This window comes from Alnus glutinosa, chromosome 1 (assembly GCF_958979055.1).
Source record: "Alnus glutinosa chromosome 1, dhAlnGlut1.1, whole genome shotgun sequence".
NCBI classification, from domain to species: domain Eukaryota; kingdom Viridiplantae; phylum Streptophyta; class Magnoliopsida; order Fagales; family Betulaceae; genus Alnus; species Alnus glutinosa.
Window position 1 is genome coordinate 15,856,334 of NC_084886.1, and position 6,946 is coordinate 15,863,279.

The following is a 6,946-nucleotide window of genomic DNA, read 5'->3' on the forward strand; positions in this document are numbered from 1 at the left end:
GCCATGGGGGTAGCTCGAGCGACCCCCTTCCAAATTTTTTTTTTTTTTTCATTTTTTTTTAATTTGTTAATGTTTTTATTTTTTTAAAGTTTTATTATTTTCAGTTTTTTTAATTTTTTTAAATGCATGGGACACATGTCAACACCTGAGAGGTGCTGAGGCATGCATTGACTTAGACTTTCTTCAATTTTTGGACGGAAGTTTGCACGAAACTACCATCTTCGTTTTTCGCCAAAACTAAGATATCATCTGCAATACGAAATAAACCATAGGGGTAAAAAATAAAGCCGTTAAACCACAGGGGGTGAAATGTATTTAATCCTTTTTTAAGGGTAAAGTTCACGTACCTCTTAAACTACCACTCAATTGATAATATTCCCTCAAACTGCCAAAAATTGTCAATCTTCTCTCCAACGGCGAAAATGCCCTCAATAAAATAAAAAATACTTCAAATTCAAAAAGAAAAAAGAAAAAAAAAAAAGAAAAAAGAAAAACTAAAACTATAAAAAATTAAAAAAGAAATACATAAAAATCAAGGGTGTAAAAGAAGACAAGAAATGTGGAAGCTTTTGCTTAATTCATTCAGTAAACTAGTACAGCTTATATATTGTTTTTACATAGAATCAGAAAAGGAAAAATATAATACATTTATGAAGCAATACAGAATATAATTTTGATTGATTGAAATCTTAATTATGCTCGAACGATCTCCTCCAAGTTTTTCCTTCTGTGGTGTCCTCATTCTACTTGTATTAGCCTTGATGAGCACGACAGTCCATGATTTGCGGGTGTGTGCTGCTTTCCATAAAAGGTTGATTGCCTTGATAGTGAGTTGGTCTGCTAATTTCCATATTGCCAATCTTGGTTTCCTTTGATAGCATTCATCACAACAAGATATGCGGCTGTATATTGATTAGGTAATGTTGTAGCTGGCTGATCGTTTCCTCAAGTCTTGTGATATTTTCCTTTGTTGGTTGTAGACTCATTTACTGCTGCAGTATCTTCAGAATCGTGGCTGCATGTGAACTGGTCCTCTTCAAGAGGTACTGCCATGGCTGCTACCTCAGCAATATGTGTTGGTGTGGCTGCTGCATCATGATCTGCTGATGAGGTGGCTGCTACATCATGAATTGTTGCTGCATTGCTAGTTGGGGCATCACATAGTTTAACATCCCCCCACAAGCTGATAGGGGAAGGAATCACCTTCAGCTTGGATTTGAGAAAGAGAAAACGAGTAGTGGACAGTCCCTTGGTGAAGATATCGGCAATCTGGTCATCAGTGGAGATAAAGGCAAGGGAGATGTCCTTATTAAGCACCTTTTCACGCACAAAGTGGTAGTCCACTTCCATGTGCTTAGCGCAAGCATGGTATACGGGATTGGAGGCAAGAGCTAGAGCACTAAGGCTATCACACCAAATAACAAGAGCAGTGGGAAGAGGAATGAGTAGCTCACAAAACAACATCCTAATCTAGAGCAATTCGGTAGTGATAAGAGCAAGTGATTGATACTCAGCTTCGGTTCTTGATCTAGACACCACATTTTGCATCTTTGCACTCCATGAGAGAAGGGATTCTCCGAGAAACACTGCAGAGCCAGACGTGGACCGGCGATCATCTGGACTCCTTGCCCAGTCTGAGTCGCAGAAGACATTGAGCTGCAGATTAGATGGGAAATAGATGAGACCATAATCACATGTATTCTTGAGAAATCAAAGGACCTTATTGGCAGTAATCCAATGAGCCGATGTGGGATGATGGAGATGTTGACACAATTGATTCACAGAGTAATCAATGTCAAGTGTTGTGAGAGTACAGTATTGCAGGGCCCCAACTAAGTTACGGTAGGCTGAGTGGTCAGGCAAACAATCACCATAAAAATTGGAGAGCTTGGATCCAGAGGCACATGGTGTCTTTGCTGGCTTGGCATCTGCCATGTGAGTCCGGATGAGAATATCAACAACATACTTGGACTGACAGAGATGCAGGCTAGTAGGAGTGCGTGTAACTTGAATTCCAAGGAAATAGCTTAAGGGTCCCAAGTCCTTGACTGGGAATTCTTGCTGCATACGAGTGATAAGAGCACTAATGACATGCGGGTGTGTACTTGTAACAATTATGTCATCAAAATAGATAAGGAGAAAGATTTTAAGACTACAATTGGTGTGAAGAAATAATGAAGTGTCCACAAGAAAGGCCGTGAACCCCAGGTCTAGGAGAAACTGAGAAAGCCGAGTGTACCAAGCTCGAGGGGCTTTTTAAGGCCATAAATAGCCTTATGTAGTTTATAAACAAACTCAGGATGGGATTTGTCAACAAAACCCGGGGGCTGCTCCATATACACTTCTTCAGTTAATGATCCATGCAGAAATACATTTGAGATGTCCAACTGCGAAATAGGCCAATCAAAATTTACTGCCAAAGCTAGAAGAAGTCGAATGGTGGCAAGATTGATAACAGGACTAAAAGTTTCAGTATAGTATATGCCAGCTTGTTGTTCAAAGCCGTTGGCCACAAATCTGGCTTTAAACCTTTCAACTGATCCATCGACTCTTCTTTTAATCTTATAAACCCACTTGTTATGGATCACATGTTGGTTCGGAGGCCGAGGGCAGAGAGACCAAGTATTGTTGTCAATGAGAGCAGTGAATTCGGTTGACATAGCAGCCTGCCATCGAGGGTCAGCTGCAGCCTTACTAAAGCAGGAAGGTTCAATTTCAGGGAAGAAGGAGTGATAACCAAAAAAGGGGTACCGGCTGTGATATAAGTGAAATCTAGGAAATTGTATAGGTTTGAGAGTGACAGACTGAGATCGGGTAGTCATAGAATGTGAAGGTGGAAGGGGAGCAAGTAATTCTGTTGGAGCAGATGGTGAGGGAGGTAGAGAGGGAGCAGGCAGAGAGGAGATAGTGACAGGAGGAGGGCTAGTGGTCAGGGAGCTAGGGAGAGAAGAATCAGGTTCTGAGATGTCTGCAGATGGGATTATAGGTTCAGGTAAGGGCAGTAGAATAGGTGATGAAGTTGGTGAGGAGGGAGAGAATGTGAGTTCAAGTGAATAGTATTGGAGGTTGCTGTGGCATAAGGAAATAGGGTTGATGTCCTCTGAGGGAGGATGCCGCTCAGTAGTAGATGAGGAGGAAATATCTGCAGTAGGTGAGAGAGAAGCAGGTGCAGGAATTGAAAATAAATTTGGAGACAGTAAATGAGGAGCAGAATTACCTGAAAAGGACAGTTGAGAAGGGAGCAGTGAAGTAGCTTGTTCCTTGGCAGGGAAGGAGGAATCATCAAACACAACATGGTAGGAAAGATAGGCTCTATTTGTCACTGGATCAAGGCATTTGTAACCTGCAAAGTGATAACCCAAGAAGATGCAGGGCTTGGACCTAAACTCTAACTTGTGAAGGCCATAAGGTCTGAGAAAAGGATAGCATAAGCATCCAAATACTTTAAGATGCTGATAATTAGGAGTATGCTTGAACAGCTTTTCATAAGGAGACACTCGATTTAGGATAGGAGTGGGCAGTCAGTTTATGGTGTAGATAGCAATGAGAAAAGAGTCCACCCAATATTTATTGGAAAGGTGAGAATGGGCTAGAAGGTTGAGACCGGTTTCAAGTATGTGCCTTAACTTTCTTTCAGCAATGCCATTTTGTGGGGAGGTATAAGGACATGTCTTCCTATAAGCTATTCCATGTTGGTTGAGGTAAGATTGGAATTGGTGAGAGGTGTATTCACCCTCACCATCTGATTGGAGTTGTTTGATTTTAATGCTGAATTGGTTTTCCACAAGGTCTTTGAATTTTACAAATGTGGGGAATGTTTCTGATTTTTGGTGCAGGGGATGTATCCAAGTATACCTAAAGAATTCATCAATGAAGGCTACATAGTACTTGAAATCAGTAATGGATGCAACTGGGGATGTCCAGATATCAATGTGTATGAGATGAAGAGGAGATGTGGTGATTCGGTTAGAAGCATGGAAGGGTTATTTCTTTCCCTTTCCCAATTGACAAGAAGCACAAATTGTTTTATTAAAGTCAAAAGAAGAAGTAGGCAACTTATTGTCTTTGATAATCCGAGTTACAATATTTAAGGATGGATGGCCTAACCTATGATGCCAAACTAATGGGGAGGTCTTTATTCCTATGAGAGCTGTGAAGTCCTTGCTGCCAAGATGAGTCTTCTTCTTTTAAACCTGAGAGGATACATGCCGTTCTCACTCTTCCCTTCCAGCAGGAGGGTTTGTGTCTGCAAATTAATTATGTGGTAGTGAGTAGAGGTAAGAATGAAATAACAATCATTATCAAGACAGAATCTTTGAATGGAAATGAGATTGGCAGCAGCTTGAGGACAATGTAACACATTTTTAAGGAGAAAATCAGACTGAGGAGAAGGAAGAATAGTGGAACCAGAATTTGCTATAGTGAGGGCAGTCCCATTGCCAACTCCAACTGCTTCACTGTTTTCAAATGGTTGCTGGACTTGAAGGTTTGCAAGATCATGAGTGATATGTGCATTTGCAGCACTGTCAGCATACCATTCTTGGTCTTCAAATGCAGTGTTGTTATGAGCCACCATTGCCTGCAACTGAGATGGTGGACACCTACCTTGGAAGGAGTAATCCATCCTGTGGAAGTAGTCCAAGGCCAGATGGTTCAATTTGCCACAAATTTGGCAAAGAATTTTTGGAGCTGAGGAGAAAATTGGCCTGGAAGCTGCTGCTTGCTGTGGAAGAGGTCTTGGTGAGGTAGTATAGTTAGCAGGAGGTGGGACAACATTATATCTTGGAGTAGGGGCTACTGCATCATATCTAGGTCCATACGGTTTGGAATGGAATCTTTGAAATGAGCCTCCTCGAGGCCTTGGTGAGAAGTTTTTGTGTGCTTGTTTCTGGTTGAACAAAGCAAAGGTAGAGGTGTCGGCCACTTTAGTTTGCTGATGATTTAATAGCATCTCATGGTTGAGAAGTTCTTCTTGAAAGTCTTCAAAGGTAAGCTGTTTGTCTCGAGATAGGATATAGATGGTGGATATGAAATTGTTATAAGAAGGATTCAAACCATTAGAGAGATAGGTGATAAGGTCATCATCAGGAATTGGCTTGCCAACAGTTGCCAATTGGTCAACACATTCTTTGGCAGCTTGGAGATATTCGGAGCAACTCTTGGAACCTTGATGGAGACTTTGGAGCTGCTTCTTAAGATTGGCTATTCTGGACTTTGATTGGTTAGCAAATTGATTTGCCAATGTTGTCCATACTTGTCTAGAGGTTTCTAGACCATAGATGGTAGATAGGACCTTTTTTAAGAGAGTTATGTTGATCCAGCTGAGAATGGTTTGATCTTTTTTTTGCCAAAGAGCAAAGGCTAGATTAGGGACTTGTTTATTGCTTTCATCAACAAGAAATTTGGGTGTGCATGGTTCGGTGCTATCCACAATACCCATGGAATCTATGCTGCGAAGAATAGGGAGAAATTAAGGTAGCCAACTTAAGTAGTTTGGCCCTTCCAACTTTTCATGAAAGGTGAGATTAGGAGGAGAAGGATTGGACATGACAGTAGGCAGAGCATTAGAAGCTAATGCTGCCATGCCATTGTAGGAGAAAAGAGAGGAGAAATATGTGGGCGTGTGCCTTAGTGCTCTAATACCATAAAAGAAGACAAGAAATGTGAAAGCTTTTGCTTAATTCATTCAATAAACTAGTATAGCTTATATACTGTTTTTACATAGAATCAGAAAAAGAAAAATATAATACACTTATGAAACAATACAGAATATAATTCTGATTGGTTGAAATCATAATTATGCTCCAACGGTCTCCTCCAAGTCTTTCCTTCTGTGGTGTCCCCATTCTGCTTGTATTAGCCTTGATGAGCACGGCAGTCCATGATTTGCGGGTGTGTGCTGCTTTCCATAAAAGGTTGATTGCCTTGATAGTGAGTTGGTCTGCTGATTTCCATATTGCTGATCTTGGTTTCGTTTGATAGCATTCATCACAACAAGATATGCGGCTGCATGTTGATTAGGTAATGTTGTAGCTGGCTGATCCTTTCCCCAAGTCTTGTGATATTTTCCTTTGGTGGCTGCAGACTCATTTACTACTGCAGTATCTTCAGAATTGTGGTTGCATGTGAATTGGTCCTCTTCAAGAGGTGCTGCCGTGGCTGCTACCTCAGCAATATGTGTTGGTGTGGCTGCTGCATCATGATTTGTTGATGAGGTGGCTGCTGCATCATGAACTGTTGCTGCATTGCTAGCTGGGGCATCACATAGTTTAATAGGGTGGACAAATTTAAATGTTAAATGAAAAAATAAAAGTTTTTTTTTTTTAAGAAATTAAAAATTTTCATTTAAAAAAAATTAAATTTTTTGTTTTTTTTTTTTCAATAAAAATTTCATTTTTTCTCAAATTAATTTTTTTTTTTTTTGAATTTATTGGGGTATTTTTTGTTTTATTGAAAAAATTGTAAGGTATTTTTGTCTTTTTGTTGGCATTTGGGTAAATTAACAATATTTTGGTAATTTGGGGGGAGGGGTATTGTCCCAATTGAAAATTTAGGGAGATATTGTCAATTAGGTGGTAGGCGGGTTTCTTGGATGATAATGGACATTTCCTTCCCGATATTGAACACATGTTTGGTCAAAGTTGCCACATGTGAGGGGCATGTTAAAGTGTCTTGCATTGCTAAGAGCTACATGACCTAAGTACTTTATAAGCCATGGTGTCCCCTACTCTCTCAAGACATTTTTTAAGAGTGAGTAAGGTCCATGAACCTTCACATAATATCAGAGCGGGCTCCTTAAAAGACGTGGGACTCTTTAACATGCTCCTTACGTGGTGCAACTTTGGTCAAACACGTGTTCAACATTGAAAGGGAAAGGCCTATTATCGTCCGAAGAACCCGCTTTGATACCATGTAAAAGTTTATGAGTCTTACTCTCAAAAGATGT